The 23,925-nt window shown below is 37.3% G+C and overlaps 1 pseudogene; it reads right to left on the bottom strand.

Moving 5' to 3' along the window:
• Positions 1-689: 689 nt before the first annotated feature.
• Positions 690-23,925, bottom strand: part of LOC102951908 — a 31,417-nt pseudogene continuing 8,181 nt past the window's right edge.

Here is a 23,925-nt window from a genome sequence, read left to right as displayed (position 1 = left end):
ATGGAGAATAAAGCAAATGAGGCAAAATATTTTAAAGTTACAGAATCTGGGTAAAGTGTATATATGGGTATTATCTATACTATTCTTTCACGTTTTCTGTAAGTTTAGTTTTTTGGTTTTGTGTGTGTGTGTTTTTGCCAGAATGCAAAACTTCATCATTAACTAGTTTGAATAAATAAATGAGTGAAGGGGCGCCTGCGTGGCTCAGTGGGTTGAGCATCGGACTTCAGCTCAAGTCATGATCTCAAGGTTTGTGAGTTCAAGCCCTGTGTTGCACTCCCTGCTGTCAGCACAGGGCCTGCTTCCGGTCCTCTGTCTCCCTCTCTCTCTACCCCTTCCTCCCTCTCTCTTTCTCTCTCTCTCTCTCTCTCTCTCTCTCTCTTTAAAATAATAAAAAAAAAATTAAAAAATATTTTTTGAAAGATGAGTGGCTACACCTAGAGACAAGGATAGCATATCTGCCTGGAGCAGGCAGGGTGAAGAAGGCAGAGGGGAGGGATAGGCCTAGGGTATTTCCTTCTGCCCAGCAGAAGCAGAATCCCCGGAAAAGAAAGCATCAGGCTCCCTCCACCTAGGTGAGGACACTGTGACTCTGTCACTCAGGGAAGCCCAGAACCGCAGCTGAGGGCAGGAGGCTGCACCGCAAGGGGCTAGGCCTAGGGAATGGATAGAGTGGTCCTAGGCTGACATCACCAGGGGGCATTCATGCATTGAGGGTTCTGCAGATACGACATCACCATGGCAGAGATGGACAGCACGTGGATACTTGTCATCCACTTAGGGTCCTCAAAGCTCCAGAAGTTGGCCAAACTGATGAAGGAGCAGTAGACAGCGACCCAGATGCACCACTTCCGCCTGAGCAGGAGGCTGCACGTGCTGAACCTCCTGCCAAGCAGGTTCATGGAGTTCAGCGTTGAGAACACTCAGTTGACTGCGGCTTGTACCCCAGCGCTTTGCCCGGCTCCTCCGTGGGCCTGATGTATTGTTAGAGGAGTTGTTTTGCTTCCCTCTGTAAGTTTAGTTTTAAAGTAAAAGTGTTTTAAAAGTCTTTTTATGGGCGCCTGGGTGGCTCAGTCGGTTAAGCGTCCGACTTCAGCTCAGGTCACGATCTCGCGGTCCGCGAGTTCGAGCCCTGCGTCGGGCTCTGGGCTGATGGCTCAGAGCCTGGAGCTTGCTTCCGATTCTGTGTCTCCCTCTCTCTCTGCCCCTCCCCCGTTCATGCTGTGTCTCTCTCTGTCTCAAAAATAAATAAACGTTAAAAAAACAAAATTAAAAAAAAAAAAGTCTATTTATGACTGAAAAAAAAACCCCACTATCTACTACTTAGAAATTAAATACCGGGTCCTGCACAAAGTACTTTGTAGCCAAACCTCTGTTTCCCCAGTATCTATTCTTACCAAAATTAATATAACCTTGATGGGCGGCAGTGGGGCGGTGGGAATCCTGCCACCTGTTTTTCTTTTCTTTTGAATTGAAGTATAGTTGACATGCAATGTTATTTTAGTTTTTAGGTGTAGTTGATTCAACATTTATGTACATTACATTGCAAAATGTTCAAGTTATCAGCCACCACTTTTTACAATAAAGTTTATTAGAGCACAGGCATTCATTTATGTATTTTTTTACGGCTGCTTTTGTGCTCCAACAACAGTTAAGTAGTTGCCACCAAGACCATCCGGTCCACAAAGAAAATACTCACTGCCAGGCCTTTACAGAGACAGTTTCCCAACCCCTGCTCTAAACCAGTAGGTGTCCCGAGCTTTAATGAGAATTAGATACACACACACATACACACACACGTTCCTGAGCCATTTGTATCACACTCCTTTACCCCTTAATACTTAAGAGTGTATTTCTTAAGAACAAAGATATTTTTTTACATAACCACACTATAGTAATCAAATTCGGGAAATATAAAACGAATACATTTATCCAACATTCCAGTTTTGTCAATTGCCCCAATAATGTCCTTTACATAATTTTTTCCCTCCTTTTTTACAGAATGTGCTCCAGGATCACATATTGATTTTTGTATCTTTTGTGTGTGTGTGTGTGTGTGTGTGTGTGTGAGTTGTTTTTCATGTCTCTTCCCTATTTGCAATAGGATTTTTAATTTTTTTTCCAATATTTAGAAATTCTTTCTATATTAGAAGTGTTAGCCCTTTATCTCTGATATACGCTGCAAAAACTTTTCTTATAATTTTGTCATTTGACTCTTGACTTTGCTTATGGTATGTTTCTGCCTGTGCACTCATGCAAGAAGGTTTTTTAATGTGAGACTTATTTTTACATCTGAATTTTGAGTCATCCTTAGAAGTTTTTTCTACACTGACATTAAAGTTGTATTCACCAGTATTCTGTATTTCTTCCAGTGCTTGTATAGTTTAATTTTTTACATTTTATCTCTGAATCATTTGGAGTTTATTTTTATGTGAGGTGTGAGGAATGAATCTAATTTCATCTTTTCCCAAACGGCTGCCCGGTTGTCTCAATAGCATTTATTAAAAAGTCCATCTTTGCCCCAGGGATTTGAGATCCCATCATTATCATATATGAGATTTCCATACACATTTGGGTCTATTTCTGGGCTTTTAATTCTATTTCATTGGTCTGTTTGATTATGTGTGTGCTGGCATCATATGGTTCTAATTATAGAGGTCTTGCAGAGTATTTTAATAGCTGGCATGGCTATTCTCTCCCAGAGTAGCTTTTACTTTGCCGTGTTTTCCTAGATATTCTCGGATGTTTATTTTTCCATATGAACTTTATTTCCTATCAACTAGTCTAGCTCCAGAAAAAAAAAAAAGTGTTGGTGTTTTTATAGGGATCATGTTAAAATTCCAAATTAGGTACAGAACTGATTATCTTAATGATTTTGAGACTAGAATAAGGGACGTATTTCAATTCATTTCAGTTTCTTTGTGTGTCTTTCAGGAATGTTTTATAACTTTCTTTGTATATGTATTCAACATTTCTTGTAAACTTCCTAGATATTTTACCTTTTTTTGATGCCTCTGAAAAGGGGCGTTAAGAGATTTGAGATTTCAGAGATTTGAATATTGCACGTTAATTTTATATCCTGCTACCTTACTCAATTACTTTATTGATACCTAAGTTTCACAGGGAATTTTCTAGGGTAGCACTGTCCAATTGAAATACAATGTAGTCAGATGTGTGATTTTAAATGTTCTAGTAGCTAAATTAAAAATAGTTAAAAGAAACAGATGAAATAAAGTTAATAGTATATTTCATTTAATTCAATATGTCAAAGTATAATTTTAGCATATTATCAATAGTAAAATTATTAACAAGATGTTATAAATTCTTTTTTTATATAAGGTCGTCAAAATCGAGTGTGTGTTTTACATTCACAGCATATTTCAATTTAGATCTTAAATTTTTATCAGAAATATTTTGTGAATTAGATTTTGTAAATTTACAGTTGGAAAAGTATATTCACCTATCCAAATTGTTCCAAGAATACTTAAAAGTTTTCTTATCATTGATGCAAGTACCCAAAAAAAAAATCATTTCCCTTTGATATTGACATCCACATTGACAAAACTGGTTTTTCCTTTTTTTAGAAGGACTGATTTGACTTTGTAGCAAAAGCATCTATCTGTCCAGAAAATTCAAAAATTCTTGTGTCAACTTAGTATTACTAACATCAAATCCAAAAGGGTATTTCATAAACTGAAATTCAGCCTTCAGATGAGGAAAACAGAGCCTCCCAAAGGTAACTCTTAACCAATGGGGTATCACAACCCAGTTAAATACTCCTGCATGCTATCATTTATGTGGACAATTCTGAGAGCCATTCTGTATGCTTCTCAGGAGGTGACGTAGGACCTATCCTCAAGGGTGACCTTGATAATGCACCGTTACATGGTCAGCTTTCCCTTCTTCCCTGTCTCATTCTCTCCTATGCTTTAACTCTGGCCCCATGGAATCATCTCCTTCAAAACTACTGGTGCTTAAGCCCTTATCTCAGGCTCTTTTTTCAAAGGAAATTCAAACAAAGACAGGGATTTACAAAGTTTGGAGCATGGGGCATGTGTAAAAATAGTTGGAGTGCTTGTAGAAAAACAAACTAGAAATATCTACTAAGACCTGAAAATATTGTTCTAGAACTTGAGTCAAAGGTGAGAACTGGAAACATTGATTTATATTGGTTTCTTATTAAATTAAGTAAGGACACAGTGTTAAAACTGAAGTCTGTATTGTGGCTGTGTAACAGAATATTTTTATCTTTAGGCATATATAACTGATTCTTGAAAGTTCAGAAGAAATATGTAAATGCATGTATGTATACGTGGATATATGTGTGTATGTGTATACACACACACACACACACACGCATATATATCCATATATCTGAGAGAGAAATAGGGAGACAGAGGGAGAAAGGGAAAAGAGAGGAGAGGGAGAGGTTCTGGGTAAAGAGCATATGGGTGTTCCTTGTACTATTCATGGAACTTTTCTGTAATGAAATTATTTCCAAATATAGTTTTAAAGAAACTATTCTAGAGTTTCTTTTCAAAAACAGCAAATGTCAGTCATATAACTTCAGAGTCAGCAGCAGCCTTTAATTTCATACTACCTACCTATAAAAAAATTTCTGGACAATGCTGACAAGTTAATATTCTTAAAGGCTCCACATTTGGGCTCACGAAAAAAAAAAAGTAGAGGAAACATTCACTCGGAAGTGATTATAAATAGTCACACTTTCCCCCCACTTGAAAACAAAAGGTAATGTTGGCTATTGCCATTAAAATCTTGGCTGCCTCTTCCCTTATCTTGATGACCTGGTTTGCAGAGGCACTGTGAAAATTCATTAGAAAATGGTAAACAGCTGAGATATTGGGCTCAAAGGTCACACACTGATATAATTTCTTCCCTGGGTTTCTTGGAAACTTTGGTCAGGAAATCTCTTGCTGAGTTAGTGAGCAAAGATAATACAGATCTTGTGGGGAGAAGGTCTGTTCAGGAACAAAAGGTACACTTTCCAGCAACTTGAGCAGATGCGTGTGAGGCAGAACTAACTTGCTAAGGCTGGAATAACTTTTACAACTGATACTACACAATTCCTTCACTCGCCAGAGTTCCATGGGGCAGCTCACAACTGTCTTCCGCTCTAACTGCTCATTTGCAGCCCCCGCCGTTTCTTAAATGATACCTGCCAAGTCACCATCTGTCTGTGCTTAAATATATTCAGCCCCAAGCGGCTCATTACACCTGAAACAGCACTAATGAGAGTCCATGTCCTTGAATACACAAAGATCTTTTACAAGTCATTATTTTTAATAGTAATAAAAAAATAGGAAGAATTTAAATGTCAATCAATAGAAGAACTGTTAATTCACCAAAATTCTAAGTACTATTAAAAATAATATGTTGGAGGGGCGCCTGGGTGGCTAAATCGGGTAAGTGTCCAGTTCTTGATTTCAGCTCAGGTCATGATCCTATGGTTGGTGAGATCGAGCCCTGAATCAGGCTCTGCACTACCAGTGGGATTGGTATTCTCCCTCTTGGGATTCTCCCTCTCTATGTTTCTCTCTCTGCCCCTTCCTTCCCTGTCCATGTACATGCTTTCTCTCATAATAAATAAATAGACATTAAAAAATAATACATTGAGGGGCACCTGGTTGGCTCACTCGGTTAAGCGACTGAGTTCGGCTCAGGTCATGATCTCACGGTTTGTGAGCTTGAGCCCTGCATCAGTCTCTGTGCTGACAACTCAGAGCCTGGAGCCTGCTTTGGATTTTGTGTCTCCCCTCTCTCTGCCCCTCCCCACCCATGCTCTGTCTCTGTCTCTCTCAAAAATAAATAAACATTAAAAAAATTTTTTTTAAATAATACATTGCATCTATATACATCTATTTGAAAAATGTCTACAATATATTGTTAAGCAAAATTAAGAGATAATAAAATAGTTTACATAATGTTCTGATTTTTTGTACAAAAAACTGTAAAGGTTGTATCCATCTGCAAAAAAAAAAAAAAGCAGTCTAGAAGGATAAATTCCAAACAATTTCACACTGTTAGTAGTGGTTTCCTGTGGTGAGGATGGTGGAAACAAGTCATTCCCACATTTTTTGTTTCACTGGAGGAAGAGTTTCCCTCACACTTGTGACCTTGGCCCTTATTCCTATTCCTCTCCTTGGAGGTGTCTGGGTAATATGATGGAACAAGCTTATTCTCTCCAACTCTTATTTCCAGGTAAGGAGCAGGCATTAGAGAAATATCACTCCTGTAGACGGTAGAGGGTTAGGTTTGCAAAAGAAGTGAACAGGTGTAAATTAGTCACAGCATGTCTTTCCCTCTGCTGGGAATCAGACCTCAACAGAACCCACTCCTCTGCTCCTCCATTCCATGCTGTAAGTTTTATGGAGGTGGACATTCTTAGGTTGTATAGTATTCCTGATGACTGGGGCATTTGAGTGCTATCCAGGGATTTGGTATTAGCAAGGCTCACTGCTGTCTCCCACACAGGCCACATTCTGTAATAGCTGTAACAGTAACAAAGCTGACATTTTGGTGTCTATCTGACCAACTCTCTACCTCCTTGGTTCTGAACATGGGTGAGTAATAAATAGCATTCATTGGAAGCCTGCGGGTATGAAAAAAATATTCTCTTTTTATTTTGTATGCTTGTATATTGTTTGAATTTTTTGTAATAATGAGCATGTATTATATATAGAGATATATAAAGATACATACCTCTAGATATAGAGATGTAAGATCATAAAACCAAATCCTCACAGGTTTTACCTAGTATTAGGATTCCTGTCTCTTCTGATTTATATCATTCTTTATACTTTAATTGCTTAGAGGAACCATATTGCCATCCAAGCATATAAGTGCTTTGCCTTAACCCATTTCTACTTGCTTGGCCATTGGATTCATTCTCTTGTTCCATATGTATTTTCTCCCTTATTTAAAGCACCCAATTTTCCTGCTCTCAAGAAGGCCACTGCCTCTCTATTCCATTAAGTCATACCTATTCTGACGGGAAAAAAGCTATCTCTATTTTTCTAGCCCCCCCCCAGTATAATTTTGCTTTGGTTATAGCCAAAATATTGTCTTCCAAGCATTAATGGGAACCTCCTTCATTTTCCATCTCATGGCCTTCAAAAATATAAAATATTATGTCCTCTCAAATCTTTTTATTCCCCCAGGCAAAATATTCCCAGTTTTTTTTTAACTATATGTCGTATGACATGGTTTTGATTTCCTCTAATATTTTGATTACTTACTTTCCTTGGAATGGCCCCCAATTTGTTGATAAACCTCCTAAAAGGTGTTGAAGAATGATGCCCAAAGTGAAATACAGTTCTCTGGATGTGATCTGACCAGTGCTGAATAGAAAACCTACTTGTTATAAGGATGGCATACTCTTACCACAGTGGAAAGAGTGGTGGTGTTTTCTCACAGTATATGTCACATTGGTCTTCATGTCAGGGGATCCACTCATATTGGGCTTATTGCAATAGAAAACATAGAAATCACTTTCATCCATGCTAATGGTAAAATAGATTCATTGCTCTCAACATATAAATACCTCAAGTAAATTCCATGCTAAATTATAAAAGTCCCCATATTTTCTATAGTGATCATCCCTTCACAACCAAATGCCCTCCCTTTTTGCCCTTCTATTAACCACTCAACCCAAGTGAATTTCAATTTCTCTTCTCCGAGTTATTTAAAGTTACTCTTGTAAATGATGCTAATAAGAAAAATCCAATAGTCTCTTTTTAGGTCCAGTCCTGACCTCTGTAATGAATTTGACACTGATGGCCATTCCCTCTTTCTTGGGTTCCAGACACTCTTGACTTCCAACTCTCATACCACTCCTCAAGTTTCCCTCCCATTCTACACAATTTCTCCTTAGGCAATTCTTCCAAATCTGACTCTGTCATCATCCTGCTTAAAATAGTCTCTTTACAGTAATGGTTCACAAGCCAGTTGTATATTAGAATCACCTGGGGAGATTTTATTTTTTTAATATTTATTTATTTATTTATTTATTTATTTTAAGAGAGAGAGCATGTAAGCGGGGAGTGGCAGAGAGACAGGGAGAGAGAATTCCAAGCAGGCTTTGCACTGTCAGCGTGGAGCCCCACTCAGGGCTCGATCTCATGAACTGTGAGATCATGACCTGATCAGAAATCAAGAGTCGGATGCTTAACTGACTGAGCCACACAGGTGCCTCTGAATCACCTGGGGAGCTTTTAAAACCCATCTAAGCCCAGGCCCCATCCCAGATGAAGTGAATCAGGATTAGCAGGTGTAGGCCAGGATTTAAAAACCACCAGAGATGGTAAGGTAAGGACCTTGATCACATTTGACCTTGATCTCATTTGCAAACTCTTTTAGTAGTTCAAAATAATCATAATGTTGTCTACCAAACACCTATTTCTATTTACTCCATAAATAGCATATTTCCCATACAGCTATGTGATTTTAAGAAACCAGATTCCCATCCCCACCTCCTGATCATGATTAAAGTTTAGAGACTGATGCCCACTGACAGCCATCTTTGAGCAAAGAGAAAAATAAAGGGTTAAAACCATTCCTGAGGACAGCAAAGCAGAGGGATGCAAAGAACCTGAATCCTTCATGACATCACTGAGCCATTAAATTAGCCAAATTTTGATCGTGTCCTGCCTCTGGGCTCTTTGTTATATGAGAAAATAAATGTTGTTATCATTTAAGTCATTTCTGTGAGGATTTCTGTTATTGTAGCCAAGAGCATCTTAACATTCATCTGGATATAACTTAAAAAGATTAAATGCCTTAAACTCACTTAAATTAGATAATTAACTCCTCATAATTTCTTCAACCTTCTTGAATCTTGGCCTTCCTTCTTTCCAATATTTGTTCTAGAGCTCTACATTCAAATATCACTGAGATGAAATGTACAAACTAGTGCTACTATTCAGCTCATAGACCTTCCAGGAGAGAGAGGGAGAACTCGTGTGAGAACTTCTTCCTGTTCTCAAGGGTTGGAAGGGAATCAAGATTAATCTTAACTTACCCAGTATAGCAAGTTACTATTTTTATTGTTGTTATTATTATCATTATTATTATTATTATTACTAAAGTAATATACACATTTGAGCTAGCTCTAGAATGGAATCCCAAATGGTAGAATTGTACAAATTGGATGAGGGAAAAAAGGTTAATTTGCCATCTAGTGTGTAAATGTTTTGCCATCATTAGAAAAAAAAAGTCTTAAACTTTCTCTCTTCCAGTGAGTAGTTTTTCAGATATTGAAATTAGAGGCTTTTTAAAAAAGGTAATATAAAAGAGATAAATTGACACTTTGTTGATGATTTATTGTCTTTCCTGAATTTTTGCCAACACAAGTCAATGGTAAAATGGTTTTCAAAGCTATCAAAAAAAACCCCACAAAAACTAAAGAACAGCTGTAAAAATTACAAACTCATCAAATGCATTAAAACTTAAGAAAGAGAAAGGTCAAATGAGCCTTCTAGTTAAGGAATATAGACCTAAATTAAAGTATTTCATGTAGCCGAATTTAGTATACAATCAAGGAAACATATATTTTGAATTATTTGCATATGTCAACATTCAAGCATAAAATATCTTACAGTCTTCTTTAAATTGAAATACTAAAAATGCATTCAGGGACGCCTGGGTGGCTCGGTCGGTTGAGCATCCAACTCTTGATTTCAGCTCAGGTCGTGATCTCACCATCCTGGGATCGAACCCTGTATAGGGGTTGGTGCTGACAGCTTGGGGCCTGCTTGGGATTCTCTCTCTGTCCCTTCCCTGCTCCTGTACTATCTCTCTCTCTCAAAAGACATTTTTTTTTTTTTTTAAGAATTAAGAAATTGGCTTGCAGAACCACTCTCTGTCTTCATGACAAGAGGACTCTGCAACAAGATTAGGCTGTTCCCCACCCCCCTGTGTCAATTAAACTTCCTCTTGTTTCTCCCCGCCCAATCAATGTTTTATTTCCTTTAGAGTAACAAGTATCGCTATCTGAAATGTTCTTAACTGTTTGTTGTCTAATTCCACTGGCATGTAAACTGGACAAGAGCAGCAACCTCATCTAGTTTATTTGCTCGAATATTCCTAGCAAGGCAGCTAGAATATCTGATCCCCTTAGGAGCTCAGTAAGTATCTGTTGCATACATATATATATATGAGCAGATCAATAAATCTCAGTTAAAATATATTTTAATTTACATAGGAAAAGAAAAGACTCTGTATAGTAGAGTAACTAATTCAATTAATTAGGAAATTCTTCACTGAGAAGTATTAATGATGTGAAATTGTTAACAGACAGGCATGTATATTTAGGAGCTGGTTATAAAAAAAAAAAGAATGCTAAATGTGTACAGATTGCTTCTTAAATATGAGAATTTTTACAGTATTATTTAGATTACTATTATTATTTTTAAAGATTTTCTTTTTAAGTAAACTCTACACTCAACATGGGACTCAAACTTACAACCCTGAGATCAAGAGTTGCATCCCCTACTGACTAAACCAGCCAGGTGCCCTGATTTGGATTATTTTATTTCATTGGACTGGATTGGATTGATTTTATTGCTTTTTTTTTTTTTAATTTGGAGTATTTTAAACCTTTCTAAACTTGAGGCGTTTACTTACTAAGAAGGACAAATGCCATCTCAAGAATGCTTATGATCAGACCCAGCTTAAGACCTGGGACAGCAATCACCAAAAGCAAGTCTTCTTATTGCCCTAACTAACCACTCTTCCACATGTAGCCACTCAAAATCTCTAAAGATTGTGAAAACTTCCTAAACTCAGACTGTCTTAGTTTGTTCAGAGTGCTATGACACAATGCCATAAACTGGCTAGCTTAGAAACAACAAACATTTATTTCTCAAAGTTCTGAAGTCCAAGATTAAGAAGCTGGCAGGTCCAGGGTCTGGTGAGAGCCTGCTTCCCAGGTGGCCATCTTTCACCTGTAAAGTCACATGGTGAATGGAGCTAGGGATCTCTCTGGCGCCTTTTTCATAGGGGCACTGATCCCATTAGTAAGGACTCTTCCCACATGACCTAATCACCTCCCCAAGACCCCATGTCCTAATACCATCATTTGGGGGTAGGATCTCAACATGAATTTTTCAGGGAGACAAACATTCAGATCATAGCTCAGACAAAAAAATAGCAGAAGCAAGAATTGAAACTTAAGGTATCTAACTGCAAAGCCTGTATTTTTTTTTTCAGTATAAGATGTTTTCCAGTAGATCAGAGTTTGATAACATGTCAGACATGAAAAGTAAGATAGAAACAAGAGTTTAGAGACTCTTGGAAAGAAGGAACCTGAGATTTACAAAATCATCCGCTTTTCACAGGTCTTAAAATGCTTGCGCTTAATCAAAAAGTGAAGGTCATATTAATAAGGGGCTGGATATTGTTAAGTAAAAATCAGTATCAGGTAATACCTACAAACAGCATACATGACATTCCATCCTGGGAGGGCACCATCTCCAGCATCATCACCATCAAATAATCCTTATGTTTTTTAATGTTTATTTATTTTTGAGAGAGAGAGAGAGAGAGAGAGCAAGCTGGGGAGGGGCAGAGAGAAAGGGAGACACGGAATCCGAAGCAGGCTCCAGGCTCTGAGCTGTCAGCACAGAGCCTGATTTGGGGTTCGAACTCATGAACTGTGAGATCATGACCTGAGCCAAAGTCAGACACTTAACTGGCTTGGTCACAAGCCACCCAGTTGCCCCAAATAATTGTCATTGAAGAAGCTACTGAATGAGGTATGAGAAGTTATACTCAGCAATTAATCTGAGGATTTGAAGTCATAAATTTGATACTCAAAAGATCTTATTTCTCGAGTTAACCACAATTAACTGGAAAGCTCAAATGTGTTGACAGTATGTTAGCATGAAACAATTATGATATGGATCTTTTTCAAGGAAATTTCTTTCTGCTTGTTTCCATGCATTGGAACCAAATATATAATTAGTGACAATTTGTTCAAAGTATACAAAGTGGCAAAATGCTGAACTGGCAACTGTATATATTGAAATCAAATGGTAAATACTTGTTCTCTCACCTTTCATATTTACAATAATATTTTGTTTCCCCTGTGAGATTCTCACTGCATATAATGTAAATGAAAATAAAAATGTCTTGACATACATGAAATCTATAAGGTCATTTGTAACATTTGTGATAAGCTTTGAAATGTGGTATTAAAAAACATGGAAGTTTTTTTAAAAATTTAGTCTATTAACATTCATTTCAAACCTTTTCCCGCACAGACCAACATTTGATGTAGTTACTGCTTTGTTTTTCTCAATGCAAATGTAAAAAAGGGCTTCAGTTAGAACAAGACGCACAGCCCCAAATTTGAGATTCCCAGAGTTTATGGCAAGTTCTGTTATAGAGTCTAAAAGGTTTCCTTGGGGGGAACCTGGGTGGCTCAGTCAGTTAAGCATCTGACTTTGGCTCAGGTCATGATCTCCTGGTTCGTGGGGTCAAACCCCACATCGGGTTCTGTAACTGACAGCTCAGAGCCTGGAGCCTGTTTCAGATTCTGTGTCTCCCTCTCTCTCTGTCTTCCCCCCACCCCCACCCTACTTGGGCTCTGTCTCTCTCTCTCTCTCTCTCTGTCTCAAAAATAAATAAACATTAGAAGGTTTCCTTGGACTTCTAGCAGGACTGCGAGCATGGACAACTTTGCATTTATGTACAACGTTCCTGGTTACCTTTTTGGCCAAAGCTAATATTAACTCTCTCCTAATGAATGCTAACACTTTCCGTAATGCAATCTGTTTTACCACCTGTTGTCTAAATATTCTATTTTCTTTCACAGTTGCTAGAAAATTACCCTGTTTACATTTTGAGTTCACACAGCTTCTGTGAGTCTTTCATTAGAATGAAATCAATTCTATAGCTAGACTGATAGAAAGTATTTGCTTAGGTTGTAAACGATCTGATTAGTAGTTGTTGAAGGGAGAGCAAAGTGATGCAGAAGAGGGAAATAGAGTACGAAGTATCTCAGCAACCACTGGCCAAAAGCCATATAAATACCAGAACTGTTCAGTGGACTTCAAGACATAAGTTGATTCTGGTTATCATGCAGGTGTTTTTGGCCTCTAACAGTTGCATTTCTTGGCCTCCTCTGTTCTACAGCATTAGCTATAAGGCCAGAGAGCAAAGGAGCCTACAGGACAAAACTCTTTACTGAAAGTGACTTGATTCACATGGTGAAGGGAAACTGGTCCTGTCCTGGATTTAAGCAAGTGTTGCACCATCTTTTATAATCATAACACTCAAGAAAATACATATTTAAATTTTGAAAGGCTGTTCTTGGGTCTTCTGTCTTCATACTTTTCTTTGAAAATCATGCTTTCAGTAAATGTAATTGAGCATCACAAAAAGTTAAATAATGTAAATACTAAATTATGAATTCTTATTAGGAAAGGCTGTGGCTAACATTTTAGTTCTGAAAACATATTTTCTATTTTAGATGAAAAAGATGTGTGCATTTAGGAAAGAAATATAGAAAAGACTCCATCTGGAAAATATATACCAATATTTGGGAGACACAGAGAAATTAAAATCCATGGCTATGCCTACATAATTACAAATACTCATTTAATTATATGAATTCAGCCAACAAAGTAAATTCCATGAAAATCAATAAAAGCCTCTTCACTTTTCTTTTCAATTGAGGTAACAGTTGATAAATAGAGGATGTTTAAAAATTCTTAATATTTTCTTTATTTTGTTTTATTTTATTTTATCTTATTTTATTTTATTTTAGGGACAGATCATGAATGGGGTAAAGGCAGAGAGAGGAGGAGAAAGAGAAATTCAAGCAGGTTCCTCACCGTCAGCACAGAGCCCAGCACGGGGCTTGAATTCATGAACCGTGAGATCATGGCCTGAGCGAAACTCAACAGAAAGATGCTTAACTGAATGAGCCACTCAGGCTCCCCTTAATATGATCTTTTAAATAAATATTTGTTGTTATTTTAATCACAAAATGAATGCATGCCCATTATGGAAAATATGAAAAAAAAATCCAAAACCAAAATCAAAATTATCCATAAATCTACCTTTGAAGTATCATCACCATTACTTTTGTAGTGTATGTCTTTTGGACTTTTCTATGCATAGATTATGTATACACTTAAAAAAATAGTTTGCACTATTTTGTCACTTATTTTCCACCTCAAAATTATGCACAGTTTTTCTTTCTTCTGCTGCATTTAATCTTTTATGATTGATATAAAAATTGTTGCCAATGTTCTATTATAAATACAGCTGCAGTAAATGTCTTTGTAAATAAATTTGTATACTTTCCATTATTTCATTAGGGAAATATTAGCAATGGATTCTAAGTGCTAATATTTCCCTAATGAAATAATGGAAAGTATACAAGATAAACAGCCTTTTAGAAACATTGAAATAAATTATACTCTCACAGATAGTGATAAGAAGGCTAGTTTGCCAATGACCTAGCTAACACTGGGTATTATCAACCACCCGTTTTCTTTCATCTGTAGACAGAGCACAAACAAGTGCAAGAGGTGGGCAAGTATATATATTTCCTTCTAAATGGTCCACAGATTTCCCTGGAGTCATGGGAAGTCATGGAGACATGATGCGAGTCAAAACCAAGTCTTCAAAAGCTAGACAGAGGAACTGAATTAACATAATTTCGGCCACTATGTCCATAACTTCCCTTGTCTGACTCATTTGTTCCTTGTACATTCATGTGTCTTAGCTCTGAGGCTGCCTTTGTTTCAAGTTACTTGGTAAATTACAAAAGGCAGATCAGCAGCAAAAGAAGTAAGTTAGAACACAGTACAGAGGAGAGATTTTTTAATCTCTACAAAATTCAATGTTTTATTAAAGTGTATTTGTTATTTATTCATGATACTAAAACACTATGATTTGTTCAATCTTTTATTACCCACACAAAATAATCTTTTATTACCCATTAACAAAAGTATATTTAAAACAAAAACAAATTAGTTTTCTAGAAAAATTCCAAAGGCATTACACAGGCACCAAGTTTTCTGAAAGAACCAGATAGTAAATATTTTAAGACAGTCTTGCAGGCCATATGGTGCCTGGCACAATTATTCAACTCTGCCCTTGTAGCATGAAAACAGTAATGGACAATATGTAAGTAAGTGAGTGTGGTTGTGTTCCAATAAAACTTTATTTACAAAATTACACAACTGGGTGGATTTGACCTTCAAGCTGTCATTTGCCAACCCCTGCTCTATCTTACTGTTTGACTCTAAAGAAAAAATACACTGAGGAATGTTTGTATAATTATCTTCCTGAAGTGAGATCATTTTCACATGAAGTAAAATTATTCTTTACATTAAGAGATAATTTTTATTAAATATCTGTTAAGTGAGAGGGATCACATGAAGCCACCGACAGTCTAAGAAAGGGCCATTGCTTTGGGAGAAGGGACACAGAAGGGAAGAGTCAAAGAAAAAAGCTAAAGTTGAAAGGGTCTCCAGAGGACTTCTTTTGCCTCATCCAAATAATACTTAATACCTAAACTCTTCTGAAGTACTTTAGACCTTATAAATCTTCATGGATAAGAACAAAGATAGACCTCAAATCAAAATCAAAGCTCTGCTCAGTGCAAAAGCACAACTCTGACATTACTAGGCAATGAAAACAGTCACAATCCTCTTAATCATTGTTATTAGTATTGGCAGGTTTGTTTTACCTGATGGTTTATTTTGTTACTTATTTGGGAGATGTTCTTCAAAAATTAGCTATCATAGCTACAAAAATTAGCAAAGGAGTGATGAATGACTTGAAAGAGCTTGTAAGAAGCGCACCAGGACAGAGGAAATGTTCAAATGGAAAGTCAGAACCAACATGTGGTTCTTTTACAACACAACTTGATTTAGATGTGTCATATTGTATATATTTTTACAGTGTCACTTTGGCTTTATGACTAAAAGGACATTTCTACCAAAGGGCTAACCTGTTTAAAAGTTCAGAAGAGAGTTTGTATTATTTTCCTCCATGACACAAGCCCTTCTGCCAGTTTAGGTCCATGTGGTAGTTTAATGGTGGCCGCAAATCCTTTGATACTCCTACTGAGAAATGGACTCTATACCCTCCCATATTCTCTGACTAACAGAACACAGTGGAAGTGACATCATGCCTGTTTCCAGGTCCAGGCCTTAAAAACCCAACCATTTTCATTTTCTGTCTCTTGTAACACTTGCTCTTGGAGTTCTGAGCTGCTGAGTAAGAAGACTTACCACCCTGTTGAAAAGTAAAAAGTTCAACTACCCTGGAACACAGAGAAGTCCTGGTACTACATGAGGAAAGAGAGAGGCCCAGCTCTCTAGCTGTCCCATCAAAGCACCAGGCACGCGGGCAAAGTCATCATGGACCACTTAGACAGGTTTAGTTGCCAGTATATTGAGCAGAAGAATCACCTAGTGAAACTGTTCCCAATTTCATGTGTCATAAAATTGTGAGATATAATAAAAGGCTTGTTATTTTAATCCACTAAATTTTGGTTGTGACATAGCAATAGGTGACTTGAACAGCATCTATGAATGACAAATATCAAGAGATATTTATATGAATTCTATAGCAATAACTTATTTTGTGTTTCTTTCATTTTCTGGTTACTTTCAATAAAATACACATCCCTGGCTTTTGTCACTCCATGGCTATGGTCATCTGAGAGTTATATTTCACTTCCTAAACAATGAACCTCACTAAGAAATTTCTAAGACTCTTATTGACTCATGATTACCACTTAAAAAACAACTTTTGAAAATGTTTAAAGCCCTCCACAGAACCAATGTTTATTGGCAGGCAGATCTTAAAAATAAGCAATAGACTAAAGAGCTGAATTTAATATTAATTTCATAGCTAAATCCAACTCAATTATCTTGTTCAATGATTTCCAATCTTAGTTTTAAAACACTTTACCATCATTAATGCATTCAAGCAATCACAAAGTTCTCCATAATATCTCAAAAAAAATACATTTTTCTTTCATTCAAATTAGAATAAAAAATGTAAAATGTGTCAAACAGCAGAAATTTGGGGAAGGAGCAAATGGTACTTTCCATGCATATATAAAATCCTTCAGAACATAAAATAGGTACCATAAGAATATGTCATACACTTGTATATATACTGTATTGGTATTTCCACCTGGTATTCTCAGGTATGCAATTCTACAGTACATACTATTCTCTCATGTGAAAGCAGGGAAATTTGGGGGCTCCTGGGTGGCTTAGTCGGTTAAGTGTCTGACTTCAGCTCAGGTCATGATCTCCTGATATATGGATTTGAGCCCCATATCAGGCTCTGTGCTGACAACTCAGATCCTGGAGCCTGCTTAGGATTCTGTGTCTCCCTCTCTTTCTCTGCCCCTCCCCCACTGTGCTCTCTCTTCTCTTTCAAAAATAATAAATAAACAAGAAAAAAAGCAGGGAAATTTGTTGAATGGCTGTAACTACCTGGCTTCTCATCTCAAGACCTTCACTAGTTAACTCATGAAAAAAAAATATATATGTATATATATTAATATGAAGAAAATGTTGGTTTATAATGACAATCTTTTTCTGTAGACATTACTTTCTAACATAGCCTGGTATGGTGGAGTATTTCTCAAAAAGAGTTAAATAGGATTTAATTCTTCAGGATTATAACATGTGTTAATTGGACTTGAAATTCCCTTGTAAATAAGTTTAGGGAAAGTTTGAAAGGAAATTGTTAAACACATTTCCTTTCCAGAATTTCCTGGGAACCTTGAATACACTAAGTTCTGTGAACCTCTAAAGGATACCACAGTATGCAACATCAAGCATAGTTGACCGTGGCATCCTTTTTTTGGAAAATCATTTTGGAAAATGAGTACGGACTAAAGCGCACTTTGGGAAAGCCTGGCAGAGTGGAAAGTTTCTGGAACTTGGAGCTCAGAGGCATTGGTTACAATCCTCATATTCCACTTACTGGCTGAGCAAACAATTTATCCACTATTAGTGTCAATCTCATCTTATGTAAAATGAGGATAATTATACATGTGCTGACTGGTACTCCACAAAGTTCTTATGAGTAATAAACGAGAAACTTTTAACTATAAGTGACTACTTCAATGCCTGGCATACTGAAGGCCCCAGTGAATAGAATGTTGGAGAAATGATCCCCTTTGAAGAATATTGTCTTTATTTTTTTTAAGGCCCTGGTGAGAGGCTCATTTGCTTATGAATTCTAGTGTTGATTTCTCAACAACCTCCAAATCTTTACCCTGCCTGAATGAGCCTAGCCAGTTTTCCTGAAGCCTCACAGCTTGTGGCAACGACCATAGAATATGCTATATACCTTCTGCTGAACTGAAAGTCAACTTGGTTTTGTTATTTAACCCATTTTACATTTGGACAACTAAGCCTAGGGATTTTAAAGTTAATTTCTCAAGAAAATAAAACGTGGACGTAAAACCTATCTTAAACAGAGAGCTAGTACCAGAAACTCAGGGCATGGCTTACTTAATCTCTTTGACCCTTTGTTTCCTCACTTATAAATAAAAATAACTGTCCTATAAGGAATATCATGAGGATTAAATTTGATAATACATATGGTAAATACATTTATAGTGTAGAATATAGTAATATAGTTAATAAACTATTCTATACTAGTATCAAAAGAAATTTTCATAGAATTAAATAATATTAAAATTAAAGGATCTATCATAGATTACCTACTCCAATTCCCTCCTTTTCAAGAATTAAAAAAAAAAAAAAAAAAAGCTCAGAGGGATGAAGGGTGAAAGAATTTAGCCAAGGACATACAGTTCTTAGTGGTCATGTCAGGCAGGATGTAATAGCTTTCTCCAAATATTAAAAAAAAAAGAATAGATTTGTCCTGTGTGACCCCAAGGGATAAAATCAGTGGTAAAACTAGAGGAGACTAGGTAAAGAAGAAATGTCTAGCAATCTCTGTGTTCCACTGTTGAAATAGGCTGTCTCAGGCTGCCACTTTCCCCTCTAATTATATATTGAAACTGACTTCAGGAAGATGAGGCAGGCCAGATGTATAGTTATTCACGCTCTGGGTTGAGTGCATTGGAGATTAATCATATGCATCATGGCTTGGACATGCGGTTGACACGTTGCCTGAGATAGGCCCAAACCTATGACAGAGCCAGCTCTGGATTTGTTTTAACAGAAATACAGGAGCTGTTATCTCATTGGAAGAAAGGACTCGAAACTGTAATTTCTGAACCCTTTACATAAGATTGAGAAAATGCCAAGTATTCGTATCAAAGAATAGGGTTTCGAGGAGATTATAGGGAAGCTAAATTCCTTTAACCCAGTTGGTGTTGCCACTGGGTATATATAGTAGCAAGGCTCAACTCTGCTGGATGGTTAACCACAATTTCAGAAGCTGCAATTTTCTGTTATCTGTACTGACAGCCTTTTTATTTATGTGGATAATTGAAAATTGACTATAATTATGCAATCTGACAACTTCAAGACAACTCATTGAGTGTTACTCTTTAGAAACAATGTGAATTGAGATGTTCCACCCACTAGACAGCCCAAGTCATGTTTGCTCATGGTTAAAGAATGTGCCATCAATCACAACACGCCAAACCAACAACAACAACAAAGAAAGTTCTCTCTTAGAAACAATCTAGGCAAGACAGGACTGACAGTAGCAACAAAAGAGAAGTGAGAGGTGATTTGAGGAAGTAAAATAAAGTTCAGTAAAGGCTGGGATATTTCTGTGGAACCTTTTGAGAGGGGAACTCCAAGACATGCCTTCCATTTGTTCAGATCGGGACCTGAGTTTGCATATTTTGTGATTTCAGAGTATGTTCTGACTAAAACAGCAAATACACTTAGTATAAATGGTTAATGAAGCTAGCAGTAAAGTGGGCACATCCTGTTACAATGCACATAAGAATAACAAAGCTAATATTAACCTAGCACTTACCATGGGCAGGCACTGTGCTAAAACGTTATACATGAGTTAGCTTGTTTAATCCTCCTAACAAGCCTGTGATGTAGGTGCTATTCTTAACTCTGTTTTCAGAAAACTAAAATTTAGAGAGAGAAACTGTTTTCCACAGCTGGTAAGTGTCTCACCTCAGGTCTGAACCAAGGTTTTCGGACCCCAGCCTTATATTCTTCATTATTGCACAATAGTGTGCTGTATGCTGTCCTGTCCATTAACCCTGGCAACATCTGAAATGGAATCTAATCTTGTTATTTTAGTACTCCTGCCCTTGCCCCCAGAGAAGCCCGTTATTTACCACCTCGAATGGCCAGCTGAATGCAGGCCAACCTTTGGGACCTGGTGTGACTCTTCCACATCAATCCTTGGAAGAAACCTACTAGAAATAAGTTATTTCTCCAGCACGGTCATGAGAGGCCAGAGACCCACTAAAGATGATAGGCTTTAATCAGGAGAAGTGGCATAAATTGAAACACAATCAGGAAAACCTTCTAACCATTATTTCATTTGCAGTGATACTTGAGTGTGTCTCACAGGTGCTGCTAAGGAAACCGTTCAAAGGCCCAGCCTATCTGTTGCAGGTCTAAGTTTCTTAAGCCTAAGGACAGTTGGGTACAGAGCCACCATATACATGTATGAAGCAGGTGGGCGTTCAAGACACTGAAGAGGGCACCTGTACCCAAATCTTTTATCACCAGAATCGCCAGGTGGTGTGGAATTCTCACCACTACTATTACTTACTGGGATAAAGCCTCCTATATCAGAATGTAAATCATGCTCTTGAAAAGATGAATACACTTATCCTTTAGCATTCACTGTAGACCAATGAGCTGTAATGTTAGAAAAGAGAACTGGGCTTCAAGGGAATGAGACCATGGTAGGGAAATTTTGATGGAAAAAGAGAATTAGGTCACTGTGGTGTTTTCCAGACACAAGTCTGCAGATTAAAGATGATCCAAGATGAAGTTTTCATTAATTTATGATGAAATATGAGCAACGAGGACCATGTAGTAAATTTTTAAATTAAAATTATAAATTCTGATATCATGTCCTTTTTTTTTAAACGGTACTGTGCCATTTCTTGCATGAAATGATTGTGATAAAATATGGAGATTGGTTTTTTTTTCCTTTCATTTCTTTCTTGACTTGGTAAAATAAAAACCAAGCAATTTTTTACTAACCTTTAATGTGGACATGTGCATGTGCTGAGTGCTTCACATTCAATATTTTATTTAATCTTCACAATGACTACATGAGGAATGTACTGTAGTAATCCCTATTTTACAGATGAAGACTTCCAGCCCTAGAGGATAAATAACTTACCCAAGGTTACATGACTGATGAGTGCCAGAACTGATTTGTCCTTTTTCTTCCTCCCATTTAGGGCAGGGATATTGGGGCCTTTGTGGAGTGATGGGTACTAAAAACAGAGAAATGAAATACAGAAGATAAATTTCACCTACTTAACTTTACTCAAGACTCCCTAGAACTTTGCTTGCAAAAGTATTTCCCCTTATAGTCAACATTTATAAACTAACATCATAAAATCCTAGACGGCTATGGGCAAAACAAGTATTAAATTTTATCTCCTTTATTTTAACATCTATTTATTTTTGAGAGATAGAGAGAGAGAGAGAGAGAGAGCATGAGTGAGCAGGGGAGGGACAGAGAGAGGGGAACAAAGGATCTGAAGCGACTCTGTGCTGCCAGTAGTAAGCCTGCACAGTGAGCCTGGTGTGGGGCTTGAACTGACAAACCCATGAGATCATGCCCTGAGCCAAAGTCAGATGCTTAACTGACTAAGCCACCTAGGCACCCCTCTCCTTTTTAACAAATGAGAAAACTTAGGGGTAGTGTATGACTTAAAATTCTAAATACTTGCAAATCACTCGCACTCAGAAATGTATACTTAAAGCAAAAGACATAACTGTAGCCATTGTTGCTAATGTAGGAAAATAAAATAGACAAAGGAGAATAAAGTCTGATCACACAAGTAAAGTATAAACTCCAATGTAGCCAGTTCAATCATCCATGACAAATGAAGAACAGTAAATAGGAAAAAAAAGCCTCCAGAATAAATTTGAACTCAGTGTTTTGTGCATAGTAAACACTCAACAAATAGTCATTACTAAAAGAATGAATGAATTCCTAATTTTATATTGCTCATGACACATGCATCTTTTCTTTTGCTGGAAATAAACATTGAAGACCGATGAGGATGCTCAACCATGAGATAACCTACAAGGCTATACTTGGATTGACTAAGTGTGCTTGCCATTAAACATAGATGTGAAATAACAATAGGCAAAGATGGTAATTTGGACATTTGGACATGTAGTGATTAAGTTTTAAGAATTAGTATCATTCATGTGGCATTTTTCCAAACTATCAACATACGAAAATATTTTACATCACTGAACTTCCTTGCCACCACAAAGTCCAGTTAAGACCAGAATTATGCTTTCTTTTGGGAGGACAGAAGAGTTCTCATCAACCACAACAACCTCAGCAGATAGCTCTCTCTCTCTCTCTCTCTCATGCTCGCTCTGGAACATATGCCCAAGATTAGAATAAAGTCTAAAGCATATGTTCACCATTTCCAAATTCAAGATATTCTAAGTGGCATCTTCTGTTGGTTAGAAGGAAAATGAGTGAACAGTCAATTAAACTACCTTTTTAGTGTTGAGGGGGACAGAAACAGAATAGGGATCTGTGGCTTCAGCCCTGAGCTTCAGGAAATCCCACTGTAGCTTTCTATCTCTAAGCCAAAGAGCTAAGAAAGATCATCTAATGCTTTTGAAAGGCAAGCATTGAGGTAGGGACCTCAGAGAACCCCTCATCTACGTTGTAGACCAAGATGCAACCTATTATACAGAGAAATCAGGTACCACATTGAGTAGTTTCCCATCATGACTTAGGTTTGCATAAGAAACATGACGAAACTAAATTTTATTCCTGAAAATGGATTGACAGACTGGTAAGTTTCAAGAGTCTTCTTCATTAATTAGGTATCAAAGATCATGCTCAACTTCCTTCACTCATGGAGGGAAGCTGAAAGTCCTGATGGCAATGCTTGAATCTATTGTTGACTCTCAGAACCCATTTCACCCACAAAGTTGAGCCCCCAAGGCTGAAAGGAGATAGAAGAAGTGAGGTTCGAACTTTCCCTTTATTTTCATTCTACACAAACCTGCCCATTAAAAATGGTGACTAGATCTCTGTCAAGTAGCTAAATTACCTGAAGAAGTTCTAATGACTATCAAGCTCTAATTTCTGCTTCTGGACTCTCATTCTGAAATGGGCGTTTCCTGCAGTGTCTGCTGGCTCAGTCAGCAGTGCATGCAACTCTTGATCTCAGGGTTGTGAGTTCAAGCTCCATGTTGGGTATAGAGATTACTTGAAAGAAAAATCTTAAAATAAATAAGATGGAGGTTTATGGAGCTCTATGAAGAAGTAGTATACCATGGAGGGCAAAAGCCTGAACAAGTGGCTCCCACAGTTGTCTGTTCGGGGTCAGCAACTATTTCGGGAGACCCCGGAAGTGAAAGCATTAGGCAGGTTTTGAACTTGGGTTACAGGATCTTGGAGAATTACCTTTCAGCTGGGATGCTGGACTTACTGCTTCATTTGTTCAGCAACAATGTATTAAGCACCTATTAGGTGAAACCAGGAAGATGGGATTATGGACAGTTTAAGAAGCTGCAAAGTGAAACTAGGATTTGGGATTTTGATTGATGACCAGCATAGCTCCACAGGCTCCTCTGAGTGCGAAGCCAAGGGATTCCTCACCTACACCCCTGACCCACATTTTCCTTATCCCTTCAAATGGAAATTACCAATTTAACATCATCATTAATTTTATCAGAAGTTTTTCCTCCTGAAAATTTCTAAGCTAAGATCTAATTGCATTGTCTCATGATAGGTCTACCACATAGG

The sequence above is a fragment of the Panthera tigris genome, chromosome B1 (genome assembly GCF_018350195.1).
Source record: "Panthera tigris isolate Pti1 chromosome B1, P.tigris_Pti1_mat1.1, whole genome shotgun sequence".
Taxonomy (NCBI): Eukaryota; Metazoa; Chordata; class Mammalia; order Carnivora; family Felidae; genus Panthera; species Panthera tigris.
Note: the sequence above shows the minus strand (reverse complement) of the source record. Positions and strands in the feature narration are given on the sequence as shown.